The following is an 18,179-nucleotide window of genomic DNA, read 5'->3' as shown; positions in this document are numbered from 1 at the left end:
GTGTTTCATTTACATGTTTATAACGTCAATGGTGCTGGGGTGTCCACTGTACCATTCATTCCCGCATTCCCACAAGGGGGCAATTGTCTGAATGGCCAAGTCAGACACCTTTTTGATTGCTCTTTGGTTGTCTTTTTAGAGCAAAGAAATAAAGGAGGAAAATCTGTGATGCAGAAACACTAGTTGAAAATATACAGAATTAAATGTCACCACAAAAGCAGATGTTAACATAAGCTCAAATATGCTTTTTCGCCAAGATGTGAAGGTTGAAAAAAATAATTCAGAGCAGAGGGAAGGATGATTTAAAACCAATAAATATAGTCCTCTTCCCCCCCCTCCCAATTTCTTTTCTTTCTTTAGCAATCGGAAGATGAAATGTGGTTTTCCTTTTCATTTTTAAGCCTTGAAACATCTAGGCACCTCCCCATTATTTGTATGTTTGCTGTGATTTGTGAATTTTGTGTATATTTACATAGCTCTGTTTATACCAACAGCGTCAGCTTACCACTTGGAAAACCTATTGAATGACTATTTGGGCTGTGGGGAGTGTAAACTTTTAAAAAGTAAGATCCAAGTATTTCATCAAGCATTTTTTAAAAAGGAAAGCAGTAATAATCAGAAGACTTTATGGAAGTCTTTGCCTTAATAGCTATGTGCCAAATACTTTTATCTTGGGTGACAGTCCTGTCAGAGTGAAAACTCTCAGGAAAAGTGTAACTAGTAGTTACAAAGTAAATAAAGAATTTCGTTTTAAGGTGTTCTGTATTGTTTTTATACTGTGTGTGTGTGTGTGCGTGTGTGTGTTGTCTTGTGTTTCCTCTGAGAAAAGTGAGAGGAAAAGCCATCCATGTGTGTGTTTTTGGCTTTTCTCTTCATTCAGTTCTCCCCTACATATTATGCATATATGTATCACACATGAATACATCTGCTTAAAAAAGGAAAGATTTCACAGTTCAGATGGTGCCTTGCTGGTTCATTAAGGTAATACAGTTATTAGAAGTTGGTCTGATTTCGCGTGTGGTCCATAAGGAGAGAAAATACTAACTCTTGTGTCATCTGGTAGGAGGTAAATAGGGTGGGGAAACTTTAATAATTTTGTAGTAAATTAGGGAGAAAAAATCGCTAGTCTGTGAAAAGATTTTTGCCTCTCCGGGAAGACACGCACAGTAGCTGCACCGTTAGCTGAACCCCTGACACGGCGGTCTTTTGAATGCCTTAGGTATGATTTCACTTTCGCTCACATCAATGCTGACCTGAATGCCTTTCATATCTGATCCGCTGTGTCTCTCCCAGTAAACATCCCCTGAGGGGAGAACAAAGAAAGGAGCTCTTCTTCTTCTTAATCACAATTCAGCCCTTTCACCGCCGGCAGGCTCCATTTGCATTCTGCCACAGAAAGCCAAGATGAAAAGAAAGAGAGAGAGAGAGAGAGAGAGAGAGAGAGGAGAGAGAAGAGGAGAGAGGCCGAGGGTAGTAGCTGAGTAAAATAACTTAGGTGTTTGTGGCTGTTTGTTGGGCTTTCCCTGGTTACCAGCCTTATATAGTTGATGCTTGACCAGGCCTTGTCCCTCCTGACAGGCATATAGTGTTACAAGATGGCATGTCTGTACTATTCATGGCCACCCGCTCAACACTTGAGGTAAAAAGTGTCAGAGTGGGATCAAATTCTCCCTCAGAAGCCTGTTAGACTTGGGGTCAGGTGTGTGGACTTCCCATCTTGAGTGCTGCCTACTATTTGGCTTTACTTATTGTTTACCATCAGACCAGGGAGGTAAGGGCACTGGGGGGGGGGGGGGGGCGCAGCTGGAGGCTGCTCTGGAGGAGAGAAGGGATAAAGTCTCCCAAGGCCCTGCTCTGGTTTCAGGGATGGGTGTCTGGCCCAGAGAAAAAGGGAGAAGTGCTTACACCCAGCCTGAACACGCTGATAAATCTTCAGGAAAACTGGAAAAGACTTTCCCATTTTTTCCCCTGACTTTTTATGATAATTCATATTTTCAAATGAAAGGGGAAAAAAGCCAAGAAAGAAACTCTCAAATGAGCCAAAAAGGAAAAAAAAAAATTCTCTGAAAAGAATTTTAGGGGGAAAAGTTGTTCTATTTTAAAAAGCTTTGAGGGCTGTAAAGTGCCACGTTTTTCACACCTTCTTCATACTTTTTTTTCAGATTTTTTTAGTATGTTTAACATTTGTGAGATGACAGCCTTTTTGTATCTCAAACTGGATGCTTCAAGATTTGTAGGGAGGGGTTGGTGGTATTCACGTTCTCCTGAGAGAGAAAGTTTATGCCTCAAGGGCTCCTTCTTACTGGGAACTGTTTAAACCCTTGCAGGCGGACCTGTCAGGTTTTACTGTGTTATTTGCCTCCATTTTCAACATGCAAAAGTAACATGCAGTTAATGGTATCGGAACGAGACCACAGCAAGAGCAGAAAGCTCTCGTGACAACTTTTCAGCTACATTATCTTGCTTCTAAACTGTCTTGTCTTTTTTTTTTTTCCTTTCTGAAACCAGTTTTAGATACCAACAGTTTTTCAACAGATAGATTAAGTACATAATGCGCGTGCGCGCACGCGCACACGCGCACACGCGCACACACGCAAGTTTAGAAGTGCAATCGCTTCGAGTGAATAATTGGAAATGGGGGCTGTTCTGATAGCCATGGTGCGGATTTCACTTATAAGAGCAAAACTAGCAGAGATATTAGAAGTTGTACATGAGCATGTGACAGAGATTCCTGATTTTTTTTTTCTTTTTCCCAGAAGATTTACAGAATTTACAAAAAGAGATTATCCCTACACCTTCCACCCCTCCTATCCACCCCCATGACCCAAGCAATGAAGGATTTAGGCAGATTTACTTCAGTAAACACCTTTGGACACTTGGGGGGAAAGTGGGAGTCTGTTTGCAAAAGGAGGCTTTTGTTAAGTGAGGTACCGGGATAATGCTTTACCAGGCAGCTGTGATATTAACCTACCCAGCAATGCGGGAACACTCCTTAACTCTTTGAGTGCCTGGCCCTTTGCACTCAGCAGATAAAATCCTGGCTCTCCAAAGACACTCAGAATTCTGGTTCTAGCAGTTTAATATTCAGACAAGTCTTGTAGACATGAAAACTGTTCAAGCTTTTAAAACAATGTGGTTTAATTAGATGAGGTGGACTTACATTGCTCATAAGCCCTCCAAATGGTGGTTTATAATTGGCAAGAAAAAAAAAGGAATCAAGGCAGCACATTAAAAATTCCAGGAAATATCTTTAGAAAAGCTATTTTCATTTCCAGCTTTTAAAATATTAGACTATGGTAGCTAGAGGGAATGAAGCAGCTGGGGCCTCTCTCCTTACTATAAAAGACACCAGAAGTTTGTGATGAAGAAAGGGGCTTCAGCTCAAAAAGCTGTAAGAGGCCAGTTGGGACAGTGACACTATCGCAGCCCTCGCATCTTTTCTAGGGGGAAGTGTTGCCTATCTTTCGGAGCTCGGAAGGTCATGTGAACCTCAGAGTCAGGGCCTCAGGCCGACTGTTACCAACGTGAGACTTGCCAAAGCAAGCAGAGAGGCATTTATAAGAGGAAGGAGTTAATGGTTATTTTTTGCTGGGCACAAGAATAACTTTACAGGTGTTGCATTTGGGCTTAAATAAGATTGCCTTATTTAGTTTCGAAAAAGAGTGTAGGTGTCAACGTTCAAGCAGCCACAAATGTGTGAGAAAGTAAAGGGTATGAGACATGACAGGATTAAAGGTGTTTGCTATGTTGTTACACCGTGTGTCAGGCTGCAAGCTCCCTTTGTCACAGCCTCCTGGTGATTTGACAGCGCAGATCTACTTCCCTTCTAGGTGAGACAGCATTTTTTAACTGGAGTTATAAATATGGTACACCCTTCGAGTTGCACCCTGCCTCCCAGATCCACGAATCCTATTTGAAAGCATCTTGCCCTGAGACACAATGAACAAATGCTGTATACAGGGGGCTGTGTGCTCGGGCCCGGGCATAGCCAGCATCACAGTAGCTGGCATTGACTGTTGTTTGGCAAGAAGGTCCTTTGCCAAATCATCCAATAATTAAGTTTTATGTTATTTGTATGAACGACCAAGCATGCAGTATTCCTTTTCAAATCAAAGGGAGGCTTAAAATTACTTTTTGAACACTTTCAGACCATGGTCAGGTCACAGTTTGGGGGCTGAATTAAAATGATCTCATTCATGATCTAATTGAGGTTGGCAAAACCTTAACAGTAGCAGGAGTACATAAATATAAATCAAAGACCAAAATTTAGCAAATCATATCATTTGCTAGAAATCTGCTCATGAATTATTCCCCGATTGCCAACCCAGAAGTTAAACTTTGTCTCCCCTCAGCAACAGTAACTGTGCGTGTTTTGTCAGACTCCTGACAGGAAAGTTAGAGGAGCTGAAGAGAGAAGGAAGATGGTCAGTGTCTCATCTGATATTGTGTGTTTGTGACCCAGGAACATTTGAGAGCTAATAAAGCCCAGTGCATTACAGTGGACGCTGGAGTCTTGGTTAGAAATTAATATGGGCTCTTCTGAAAACCAGACTTTGGAAAAGCAAGCATCGGGGACATGTAAGGGATGTAAGGGGAACAAATATTTCGAGAAGGATCCGAACTTTGCTTTCATTTTTCAGTGGAGGAATGCAATCGTCCTAATGATTTATGATTTTTTTTTTTTACAAACTTAGTTCTGTTAGTAAGCTGAGTTGAGGGGCTGAGATTTGAAGGAACTGTTAGAATGAAAAGACATTACTGAAGGGCTCGTGTGCACATTTAAGTTACCTTTCCTTTAAAAAAAAAACAAAAACAAACAAACAAAAAAAAAAAAACAAAACACTACTATAAAAGTAAGATCCCGGGTCACTTTTCCTGTAATCCATGGGCTTAAATGTCATGTTCTCTTGCATATAATCTGTTTTCAGTTATTCATCTTTCTGGGTTGCTGTGTGTTATTTCAACCTAAACCCACACACACTCTGCTTCAAACTGGAGGAGACCTAATTCTGAACTTGAAATTAAAATTTTAAATCCCACTTAAGTGAAGATATTTTTCCAAGCAAATGACAAACGCAGTACTGGTCAGTTTAGCTAACTTTATTTATCATAAGAGCAAATATATGAAGGTGTATTTTTAAGTCACAACAATAAGGTGGAAACATTTTTAAATGATCTCAGGCGATGGAGGTCAATGAGTACATTCTTTTGGGAACAGGTCATTGTCATTAATGATTTCCCATGACAAAAAGTCAAAACATACTCTACATTAAAAAAAAATGTAATGGATTCCTCTCTAATAGGTTGTTAATATGACAATATGGTGATTTTTGTTCTTTCTATAATTTCGTATTTCTTTTTATAATCAACTCTAGGAAAGAAAGGTACTCCCGACCAGGTGATAGACACTCCCTTCTATAAATCAGCAATCTAATAAATCAACAGAGGAAGATATCTGCTATTTAAGATCTGAGATTTTTTCCTCTCTCTTAAACAGAAGAGTAAATTTCAAGGAATTCAGTGCCCAAGTGACCTGCAATGTAATGTACAGGCTTCACTGTTGCTTAGTTTAAATTGTATCTATATTATCTTATATATCTGAGTAACTGTAATCAAAGAAACTTTGCAATTTGCCTATTCTTGGAAGTACCTAAGTTTCTATTTTAGACACAAAGCACATCAATGGAAGTGTTTCACATCATGAGATTTCTCAGTTTTAAGAGGTGAGGTTTATATATAAAGAACTCAGTAAGCTGTGTTTTCATAATAAAGAGACCCATTAAAAGGGGAAAATCTCTAAACAAAATGGTTGTCCTCTAAAGATTCCCCATCACCTTTGCTCTGCTGATGGGAATTTGAAAACTACATACAGCCCATATGCACACATTCCACATGCACACACACAAATACACCCTCGAACCCCAACTCTGAGACTTTTCCTCTTTGACTACAATCATACAGCTTGTGAATGAAATATATTCATATGAAAATAGTAGAGGTGAAGAATTAACGTAGACTCCTGTTTGCTAAGATTTATTTTAAGAAAGAAAAAGTGTTCCCTATGCCACATGATTCTTACAAAACTTACTTGCACCTATTAATCTAAACTTTAAGTGAATTATTTAGGATAAATTACAAGCTTCATGCTTTTAAACTGTTATCCCCCCCCCATTTTCCTTCAATATTACCAACCTTAACATGGATTATGCTAACTTGATTGCAAATTATTATGGTTTTTAAAACGGCATTCAGGAGTCCGGAATAAAGATTGTATTTTAAAGTAGTGTTTATAATATTTAAAAGGAAAAAAAGGGGGGCAGGAATTTAACTATACTGAACACTTAGAAATGTGTGGAGTTTTATACTTGTGCAGATAAAGTGTGAGGTAGCCTTACCCTGTGAAACCAAGACCACAAATGATATGTGTCAGTAGGTTCTTTGATAGGGCTTCTGGCCACAGTGTTTTTGTGCTGTCAAACTGCTGTGTTGAACAAACACCTCCTCTGGGACAAAGTGATAAATGCAGAGACAGGCTGGCTTCAACCAGTCTCAGCAACCTCCTCAACCACACCCCCCCCCCACAAACTCCCAGGTCCGTCTCCCCCTCCCACAATCCAGCCACCTCCCCACCCGCTTTGCCCCTCTACCTGAAACTGACATTTCTAGAGAGATGCCCAGGGTTTTTCAAGGTGTCAGTGGTGAGTAATTATTGAAACTTCCCAAATCTTGTGAATCAGGACTCTCAAACTACAGGCAAAGTCTTTTTCTGGCAGGCTTTATCTAGTCTTTTTTAAGTGGAACTGGACCGAGCTTCTAAACTTTTGCCAGCTTGAACTTTTTCCACCTTTGCTTAATCATTTGAAAACCACTTGCTTTCCTCTCGTCTTTCCCCCAGTCGCTGGAGTTTTTATTTTCTAATGTCCAAGCAATTACGTTGTGCAACACAAAACAAAATTTTGCCTTAAAAAATCCAAACACTGTTCACTTTCCAGCATTCTTTTAGGGCTAACACTTCAAATGTATAGCCAATGGATTTTTTTCCTTCTCTCTCTTGGAGCCATTATTCTCTGACTAAAACCTGTTTACTGGTGCCTTTGTGTGTGCTTTTTTTCTTCCCCTGACATTAAATGAATTTCCATCTTCTACTTCTGCAATCTCTAAGAAATAGATAAACCATTATATTTTTTCCCGGCTCGTATTTTAAAGCGGTGATCCTGACAGCAGGACGATTATTGCACTTTATGTTTTAGTGGATGTTTGCTGTTGCTAGTTACAGCAACACTTATCATAAGACAGCAAGAAAAGAGTAGTCCCTGGTAATTAAAGTAATGAAATATTCATTTACTCTACCTTTTCTGTAGTCTCACAAATTAGGCTGCTACATTTAATGCCTGCACTGCCTCTGTTTTTATTATAATGGCAGCTTTCGCATCTGCAATTAGGACTAATTCTGACAGTTACAATTTCTGAGGGATGGTAAACAGTGAACGAGATGTGCAGCAGAGGTATTACACGTGAAAAGCCCTTGTCTCTTTAACCTTGTTGTTTTTTTTCTCTCAGAGGTTACCTTTTCCCGATGGTGCAAAATCGACTTGACATAACTGTTCATCAGTTTCAGGGTTTTCCCTGGAGGTATTTGCATCAAATCAGCCCAGTCAAGCTTCAAGTTGAAATTGGCAGGCCAGAAACTGACAGGGTAGGGACTGGAAAAGAGACAGCTAAAGAACAGGCAGTAAACTGACAGTAGCAGAGTGAAAGACGGAGGGGGGGGGGCGGGCTCGAGAGCAAGAGCTTTTCAACTTTACTGTAAGGGAAATCTCAACTCCTGTACGCATCTCAGTAGCAGTGTATCCTGGAGGAACTTGAAAGGTCGAGAGATTCAGAACACCTTCAGCTAATTCTTACCACTGGGGCTCAGCAGCCCTGCTCTGGGGGGCTCACTCTGATTGCATCTGATTGGATGCCTAAAGAGGAGTGGGCACACTTAATTAAACAGGAGCAAAGTTCTGAGGCACCTCCTCAGCACTTATTAAAGCTTGAAAGCCAAATCTCATGATCACTGTTATAGGACGAAAATAAGGCGGTTTTTTTTTTTTTTTTTTTTTCTAATTGTTAACTTGTAGGAAAGTTAACAATCCTTCTCTATACCAGGTTTGTTTTCTCGGGTTTCTACTTGGAAGCAGATTAAATGTTCACAGAGACCAGAGCTCAGGAGACTGTCAATTCAAAAGTTTGTGCATTTTTGTCAACAAAAACAGCCATGTAGCAAGAAATATATTTAAAGAGATACTCCTTTGAGTGACATGGGGTTGTAGGTTCTCTTTGTCAAATAACCTCCTCCTATCCTGATAACACAACACAAATAGAACATTTATCCAATTGCTTAAAGGCCAAAAAGAGTGGGAAAAATCTTAAAATAGCAATGACATTAAACTTTTTATTTCAGTATTGGTATTGTCACTTTAAGGAAAAAAAACCTGTGATTGCAAAACTTTTATAATTGCTCTAACAAAGAACACAAATCTGAAAAGTGCTCTCTTTGCCTGAGTCCGTTTTTTTCTTTCTCCTCCATGTCTATTTTTTGAAACCAATATTTTTTGTCATTCTTTCTCATCTCTTCTAACTTTGCAGGAGGGTGGGTGTTGGTGTCCTTACTAGATGATTTAAAATCCTCGCCACTTTCCAACTAGACTTGGGGGTCGAATAAGCCCTTGCTTTCAAACCGTCTTCAGGCTCTGTGTATGACAGGCATTGGCTGATCTGCTGATGCCCATTCGACAGGCACTGTTGAACTAAAGTGGTGTGACGGCACAGTTTTGTTAAGCTGTGAACAAAGGGCTGAAGATGCCTTCCTGGCATCGTCCGTGTGCATATTGGCCTTGTCACAGTTTTGCTTGATTTAATGCTCTGTTTATTCCTAGATATTAAAACTTAAATTCCAAACAATATGTTTTCAAATACGACATACCAACTTTATTTTAAAAGCTTTAACTTTGAAGATCCTAGGGTTCATTTCCTCCTCCAGTTTACACGTAGCCAACGTGAAAACACAGCTTTGGAAATAAATAGATTGCCAGTAGCCTTTTAACCGTTATCCATTTTAAAAGGGGATTCCAGTCTTAAAAAGTCTTATTAGGGTCAAAGATTTATTTTTCTTTGATCATTGGTTGAAAGTCATTATTTATTTCAACAGTGGATTCGCGTATAAATTCCTAAGGAAAAGTTACCTTGTGTGTACATGGGCTGGGCAGACTTTTAAAAAGATACATTATTAAAAAGATAGTCAGTGTTGAAAGAAACCACTTACAAATACCTGTAAGGGTAGGCACATTGCTACCAGCAAGGAAGAAAAGAATGAAGGGAGTTTACTTTCAAATGAGTCCTATTTAACAGACAGCAGGAGAATTAGAGTTGGGATTGAAAAAGAAAATAATTGTTGTAAAAATCCCCGTTCCACAGACAACAGCTATAGCTCTTCCAAAGAAAAGTTAAGTTTAGTACTAAATTTAGATCCCAGTGTCCCGTTGAATGTGTCTTGAGCTTTATCTCTGCCCGGGGTTTTTTGTTCCCTCTCTGCCTCTTTTTCCTCCTCCAGGTTTGCTTCAAGTGTTTGCTAAGAGATTAGTTAGCAAGTTTATATTGAGGAGGTAGCCATGGGAAGCAGCTCTCTGCTCGAAGGAACGCGCAGTGGGTCAGAGTGTGAAAACACGGGGAGCTAAGGCTGACCAAGGCCCGGGATCAGGTACTTTATTTTCTCCCAAAGACAGACTGCTCACAGAAAGGCTTGTGGGATGACATCTCGTCCCAGCAGGAGCACAGATGCTACCACTTTTAGAAACTTCCAAATAAGCAGTATTGCTGGAACAACTTTATGAAAAAAAAAATTGTTTTAATCTATTGCCAGATCACTCCCTTTTCATTATGTAAAGAGGCTATAATTTGAGATATTCAAGGTTATTTTTACCTCCATTCATAAAACAACATCTTTTCCGAGAGCTGTTCTGAGTAAGGTGAGGAAGGGTGGTAAAGGAGAGAAACATATTGAGCATTATGAAAGTATTTCTGCTAATAACTCGCGAGACTGCACTAAAAATCAGAAATTAAATCTCTAGAGTGAAACACAGACCCACGTCTACCTGCCCTAAGCACACTTTCTCAGCAATGACAGTTTTACTAACTGAAATGAATTGCCTTTTTTCTTTCAGTGGTGGTTTTACTCAATGCTCATTTATACCAGCTAATTTTCACAGCCAGAAAGGGTGACACAGGTAGGGGTGACTAGGCAGGAGTAAGCTTTTATTGCTAGTTTTTGTGTAATATCGTACATGAAAAAGACACCCTGCTAAGAGCATAGCTCGCCATGCGGGCTCTTCTGTTAGTTTCATGAGAGATTTTGTGTTCGATCCCATTGTTGTGAACAAGATTTAGACATGCAAATCTCCAATCTGGCAAAAGAATGGATCTTTTAATATATTAATGGGGGCAGATTCTTACTTAATATATGAAGTAAACTTTGGCATTGGTTTGGTGTTTTCTATTAATACTTTGTTAGCAACTATTTATAAAGGAGACAGACAAATACAAGTTGGTCCAAATAGTCCTCCTGCCCCAACCTCTAGCTCAACATCATCTGCTTTGTTGTGCCAACTCATAACATTCTATCCATAAAATGCTCTAAATACGGCCATCATCTTTGCTATATTTTAGAACAAACGTATGGCTAGAACCAGCATCGCTTGTCACCTCTTAATGAACTGTCCTGCTTTAGGATCTTCTAAGGAATAGAGTGTAAAAAGAAACAAAGTGGAAGATGAAGAGATCTCGTAAATAGTTTCCTTTGAACATCCACAATTGCTTGCATGGCCTTTCCCCCTTTTTTCCAGGCCAGCAGAAATGGCCTAGCCCAGGGCTCATCCAAGTGAGCACATTTCAGAACAATTCATTGGATAATTTGAGGGAGACACCAGCCCTGTGATACCAACGAGGTGCATCGACTGAGAACTTTCCTGAGATTGGGAGTGGATGTGATGTTAGGAGAGGGCATTCCTGAAGGGATTTCTAATTCGTGTGAGAATAGTAAGCCTAGATCTCTAGCCATCGGCCAGCATCAGGTTTCAAATAAACAGATATTGATGGCTGTCTTTTTCCCCCTTTCCCTTCCTAGCTGAGTGAAGAACGAGCTGTGTTTCACATAAATAAGATCTTTGAATGTATCTGCAATGAGGTAGGGCTTTAATGATCAGTATCTGCAAGCCAGGAGCGTGAATGCGATCTCATCGTATCACAGTGTAGAGATGAGATAGTCGAGAGGTACAGCACATCAGTGCATTGTGCCCGGGTGTCGGGAACAATCTTTCCATTGCCAAAGCAGCAACTCTTTATTTCTCATCATTGTTTCCTTACCTCACTTGGTACGCTTCTCGTGATACAGATCTGAGTGAGTTGTGCAAGCTTCAGCCTTGCCAGCCCCCAGCTCCCAGGCCTAGTACGGAGTAATTCATAAACTCACCATATTAGACTATCAGATTGAAACCAAGGGTTTCTACTAGTGGTGGAATTGGAAAGCCCATTGTTTTGATTATCATTTCATCAGCCCCAACTGATACTAGTATGCTCAAGGAAAACATACTTCAGTTACAGTTGATTTTCAGATTCCAAAATGGTGCTGCAAAGCCTGTGCATCTCTAATTATATTTTATGCTAGGCTGTGCAATACCAAAATATACGCTGCAGCAATCAGTGAGTGAACAGTATCAATCAATTTGTAAACAGATGAAGTCACTCATTCCCAAACTGGTTTTCCAAAAACAATTACTAAATTACAATAGAAAAAAATTGTACAGTTACTGTATTTGTGTGCTGTGTTACAATCAACATACCAGGGAAACAAAACAATTTAATGCAGAAAAATCATCATTCATCTACATTATAATTGCTTCTTTTTCACATCTACAGGGCGGTTAATTAAAATTGTGATTAAATGCGGTCGCGCTGCCTAAGATGTCTTGCCCAAAACAGGTGGTACAGAATTTAAAAGTAAAAAAAATGTAATTAGCATTGGAAATTGAGAAATTGCCTGTAAGAATCAGTGTTAATTTCAGTCAGTGATGAGGTAATTTATAAATGAATGCAGTGGAGGCTGTGCAAATGCACAATTGCCTTCCTTGCCATTCTTAGCATTCTCAGCATGCAGGTGAAAATGTTTTCAAAATATTGAGGTAATTTGAAAATCAATCCATGCATTCTGTATCTTTTTTCTCCCGTTTGCACCAAATGCTGAACAAATGCTGCCATAGATGGCACAATCCATCAGTTTTTTACTTCCTGAAAGCAATGCAGCACATATTTTAGACCCAGATTAGGAAACGTAACAATGCAAATTGCAAGCCCCAAATCCTTGCAGGAGTGAAAAATGGTACACCTGAAGTTGTGACTGGTGTAGATTTGGTTTTCTGTGCAATGCTCCCATCAATAAAATAGGACCTGGAAGGAATTTTTTTCATGGAACAGGTAGTCCAGATATAGAGAACTATTAACCAATCTAAAGAACACCTGAGGTTTTATGGTTAGAGTTTAAGGAAGAACCAGAGAGTTGTAATAGGCCAATATTTACCTTAGAGTCTTAAACCATATCTTTCTCAATCTGCCTGAAATCCTCCAAAACTGGTGAATAAAGCTACAATTAAAAATGTTTTTTTTCCAGAATAAGAACTAAGAAATGAATTTACTGCTGATTAATAGCATCTCTTCATTTAACACACAAAGATGTAACTTTGTAACAAGGCATCATACTGTCAACTTAATATATTTTGAGCGTGCTGATGGCACATTCTATTAGTACATGAGTAGATTCATAGTTTAGATACTATGTAAAAGTTTTTATTTACACTATGTTTTCATTCTTCCAATAAGAACCACTGAGCTTTTAAATTCTCCTTTTCATGAACAAAGTTTAACTTTTCATATGCTTATGCTTACCGCCTGAACAATGTGAATTTAAATTATTTTAATAATTAATTGAAGAGAACATGGGGTTTGAATATCTGACCACCAGTGGAGTTAAAGAGACTTTGGGGGACTTCTTAAGCATCCTTTCCTGTATTTGGCATTCTGTAAAATGATCTCTCTGTATAAAGCCCATTCTAAGAATATGTTTACTTAACTGTTACAGATCAATCTAATAATCAGATTCTCTTATGTAAAATATTCTGCATGGTTCTTTGCTGTTTGAGGCAGAAATCAGTGATTTCACTCTGAAGACATTCTTTGGGTAGCCCTGACATTTGGGGGAGAGAGACAAAAAAATAAGGAATAGTCTGTTTCCCTGACAGTATGCTTCTGTCCTCTGATTTCAGACCTGGTATCAGGCCTCCCCACCCATGACCCTTCCTCATCACTTTTTGGATACAAGAGAACAGTGCAATGTCGAGGTGATAGCCCAACTGGTTGTTCTGATTGGCATGGCATCATTTCTTCCGTATTTAAATCTGTTTCCCATTTAATATTACAAGTAGAAATAAAATGAGACCTATAAATGGAGGAAACTGAAAGGTCACCATTAACTTCATGATCCCTCTGCGATCACCAGCTCCTACCCCCCACTAACTGTGACTAGGACGATTTCATCTTCCAGCAGTCAGTTCACCTTCGGTGAGGGAGAGTGCATGCTTCATCAAAGACTGGCTTCCCAGGATTCCCTTCAGGACCTGTGAACATAAGATCCTCAGCCACATGGGGCTCAGCTCAAATTTCAGGAGAGTGGTGGGATGGGGGAGGTACTATGACGTGCTCCAGGCTGTGCTGGTTCTGGGTTTACAAGGGGTCATGAAGGTTAGAGAATCACAGATGTCAATAGAGCTCCAGGCCCTACCCTTTGGAAAATTTGCAGTAGAAATCTTCTGAACTTGTTACATTTAGTTCCAAGTTCACAGAGCAACGTGTAGCTCTTGGGAGATTTTACCTATGTTAGTTTTATGGAACCATGGCCATGATAATGGCAATGTCTGTTATACAAACTCCCTCTTCCAAATAGCTTCCCCAAGATGCTTGGAAAAGGTCTGAACTACGTGGCTATACCAGCACTAGATTGGCCAGCGATTTGGTGTTTTAAGTCCTTTATTCTTTTCAAAGGTTGCCATGTGAGCTCACGTGATTCATTCCACTATGGCTAGTAGCAGGCCCTCCCTCTTCAGAGCTGATGTCAGGTTCATGGAAGAAAAATGCACGCTTTCTTTTTCCACTCACGGCTTCTTTTACCTTCATTCTCCAGGGAAATATGGGTTTTGCATTATAAGAACAAAAAATTTTGTTGTAAAAGTAATTAAAAAGTATGCCCACCAGGTGCTTTTTTGGCCTCTGGTATCCCACCAGAAAATTGCAGTGTTTATTCATGCTGCATTAATTGAGCATCTATAATGTGCAGGCGCCATACTTGAAGCTGCAGGTCCAAAAATGAATCCAAGCCCCTGAGAAGCTTGATGTGTAGCGGGAAGGGGGAGGGAGGTACTCAAGAAATGAGAAAAACGTGGTGAGTGTTATAAAGAACTTTGTACCCAGTGAGTACAGAGTGTACAAGATGGCATAACTAGATCTTAGAGCAAGTGGGGAGGGCAGACTTCCGGAGGAAGACAGCTTTTGAGGGCAGCATGGGTCCCATGACTCTGATTTCACCCAGGGGAGTGAGGGAAGGGCATCCTGGGCAGTTACAGGCATCAGAGGAGGAAAATGTAGACCACTTCAGGTGCTGTCAGCCAACTAAGATGTGTGAACTCAGGTCGTGTGCAAACGGATGAGCTCAAATTGAGTCTGCAGAAGTAGCCTTGGAGCAGAGGAAGCTCCTACGCCATGTTTCTGGCTCTGATCCAGCAAATAGGTGATGGTGAGCTTGTGAACCATTTTTTAAAGAAGAAGAAGAATGACATAATCATATTTGTATTTCAGTGAAATGTCACTGGCAACTGCGTAGAAGCTAATATTATCTAACATTTATTGAGTACTGGTAATGTGCTGGGACCTGTGGATAAGAATTTTGCCTATGCCATCTGATGTCGCCCTGACAACAATTCTATCAAATAGATGCTATTATGTTAATACACCTTTTACAGATGGGGAAATTAAGGCTTAGAAAGGACACAAGCCCGGAGTGAGGAAGAAAGTTTATGGGTAAATGTTACCAGAATCATAGAATTTCCAGGTACAAGTAATTGTGGAAGGACATTTGGAAAAGGAAACCCAGCATTTGAAAAAGAGTTAACGTGAGGCAATTTGCTTCCCTTTCCGCTGGGTGAATGGTGAGCCTAAGTGGGGTCTAAGGATTTTTCATCCTCACAATTCTTCCTTTCATTCGTCATTATGCCAGTTTGTAAAAGAAAATGAAACGTGATTCCTGATCCTCAAGAAACTGACACCAGAAGGTGTTACATCTTTGGGAGTTTGGAAAGAGACGGTTAACAGACAGCCCTTCAAGACAGTGGAATTTAGTAAACCCTGGAACACTGGCCTTGCTGATTTAATTCATGACATTAAGGCCTTCTTCGGCCTTATGAAGAAGCAAATGAAAATAATCCCTCTGCGATGACTGTTTTCCCCCTTTCCCGAATTAACTCTCCTATTGCCCAAGACTCACCAATCCTCGAACTTCCAGATTCTTTACACTGCCTTATCTCTGGCATCCCATGGCAAGCCCCTAAAGCTGCTAACATTTTGTAACAACTATGTGACAAATTGTTGTGCTTTTATTCATGCCGGACATCTTTGCCAGGCTTGCTTGTTGTGTTTTCTGTTTGGCTGTGTCATGGGACCAAAGGTGCCTGCCTTTGTACAGCATGTCAAATCTGGTTAAGACGCAGCAAAACCACCCCCGCACAATGGCAGCGGTGGGCCAGGCCACAGGGCTCCAAACACAACCCAATTTTTCAGACCATCTTTTCTGCATATGGGGAGCACATTGGACAGCAGACAAGATGTTTTGTGATTTGGGGAATCTCTTAGAGACAAATTGTAGAGTGCAAGTGCGGTGTGGCTGGACTGCTGGGTGCCCAGTGAAGTGAGGAAAATCAGATACAGCACAGGCTGCAAGAATGAAGCAAGAATTCATATCTCAGTGCAGAACACGCAAGGTACTTTGCTCACACAGAGAGTTCACACGTAGACAAAAGCATGTTTTGTTTGTTGGTTATTTGCAGGGGATTCTATGGGCATAGTCTGTGTGTATATTCACACATAAGCCTTCTTTATGCAGTGTGCACTGGTGAGGGTGTCCACACGTGAACATGGAAATGTGCTTGTGTAGGAAGACGATTTGCTGTTACAGATTTAAGACATGGGAAAGACCTCCTAGTTCACTGAGGCGTTTCTCTCCTAATGTAGTAGAAGCAGAATCTCTGTGTTTTCTACGGTTGTTTCAATAAAGGACTCTGTGTGTGTTTAAGGAAGGCTCAGAGCCGGGGACTGGCAAGTGCTCCGATGACGAACACTGAGGACTGTTCTTTCTATAAAATGACTGCAAACTTTCTAACCTAAGTCACTTTGGGCTGCCATTTCTCAATGGTCTCAAGGTATCCTGGGGATGATTTTCCCTTAAATAGCTAATTGTCAACAAAGGAGAAAAGACAGCAATAAAAAAAAATGATAAATCTTCATGAACTAGTTTAACTAAAATGAAGAATTTACTTCCTTGAATTGGTTAAAGGTTTAAACATATCAAAACTATATAATTTAAATTTGGGGGAACTGCAAATAGTAAATATGAATCCGTATATATATATATGTGTGTGTGTGTGTGTGTGTGTATGTGTATGTATATATATATATGTATGTGTGTGTGTATATATATATATATGTATATACACATATACACACACACACATTTGTGTGTATGTAGATATATATTGAGGTTGCTTGAAGAAACAGGCAGTTTTTCTCTTTCCTTTTTCTTTGCTCTTCTCTCTCTCTCTCTCTCTTTTTTTTTTTTTTTTTTTTTTTTTTTTTTAGTTAAGGACCCAAGAGATTGCCTTTCACTTTGAAAACAATCTCTAATATCAGGAAAATGCGCTGTTTGTTTATGCGTACATAATGCAAGTTTGTCCGCCTGGGAACTGCAGCAAATGGGAGAAGTATGCATGGATTTCACAGGTAACAGGATTACGTGGGCACATAATTGATCCATTTGGAGAAAAAAAATGACAGTGCTCTAAAGATGCCTAGGCTTTGGAGATGGAGTTTATGAAACAGGCATTTGTAAATTCAAAGGAATCAATATGTCAATTTTATTACATCTCAGAACCAGCTGGGCATTAAAGGAACAGTAACCTTCAAAAAAAAAAAAAGTGCAGCTGTGTATTCCCACATTGTCTACCTTTCTTAAAGGGCTTAGAATTTAAGAAAACGAATTTAGAGATTTCTACCTCTTCTACCAATGAAGTTAATTTACATTGTCAAAGAAGAACAATAATTTAGCATTTTCTCCATTTTCAACTAAATCGTTTGGTTAACACTTCTGACCTCCTATCACAGGCAAAGACTATTAGTAGATACAGTAATAAGCCAGAACGGGGTCTCTCACATAGGGTTGCATGGGATTCAAGTATTCGTTCACATTCATATCTGCATTGTGCTTTTCAATAGTCTAGGTTTTCCCTCTTCACTGATCTAAGGGCAGAATTTAAGAGCTAAGCTTTGGATGCCCCACAGAATTTGATCTTGTGCAAGTAGGAAATATTCCTGTTTTATTAGAATTTTTGATAATTCAAAAAGACCCAGCTATTTTAAATTAAGTTCCCAGATAATAGGATTTGGACAACAGCCATTAGAGACGTGCATGGGATGTGAATTCAGTATATTTTTTAAGGATCCCAAATGGCTTACACAACTAGGGATGGCGTGTAGAAGCTGCTAACTGGTCGACTTAGAGGCGAGGCAGTGCTTTCTTTGACACACCCTACTGTGTGTGTTACTAGCACGTCCAACGTGAGCTGCTCTACTCTTCATGCTCACACCTCCGCTCCCCAGACTCCAGCCCCGAGAACATTCCTGAATCCATTTAGTTATGATGAAGCGAGCCTAGTTCTCCTTTCTCCCCAGGGACTGAGGGATTCAAGACCCTGAAAGGACACAGCATTCAGACACAAACAAATCTGCGTCCAAATTCTGATTCTGCCACTCACTCTCCCTGTGGCCCT

At 39.9% G+C, this 18,179-nt stretch overlaps 1 protein-coding gene across 6 annotated transcripts in view; it reads left to right on the top strand.

The window, feature by feature from the left end:
• Positions 1–18,179, top strand: part of ZEB2 (zinc finger E-box binding homeobox 2) — a 130,050-nt gene that overhangs the window by 8,179 nt on the left and 103,692 nt on the right. The gene's annotated exons all lie outside the window — the stretch shown is intronic.

Source organism: Leopardus geoffroyi, chromosome C1 (assembly GCF_018350155.1).
Source record: "Leopardus geoffroyi isolate Oge1 chromosome C1, O.geoffroyi_Oge1_pat1.0, whole genome shotgun sequence".
NCBI classification, from domain to species: Eukaryota; Metazoa; Chordata; class Mammalia; order Carnivora; family Felidae; genus Leopardus; species Leopardus geoffroyi.
This window is presented reverse-complemented; position numbering and strand designations above follow the sequence as displayed.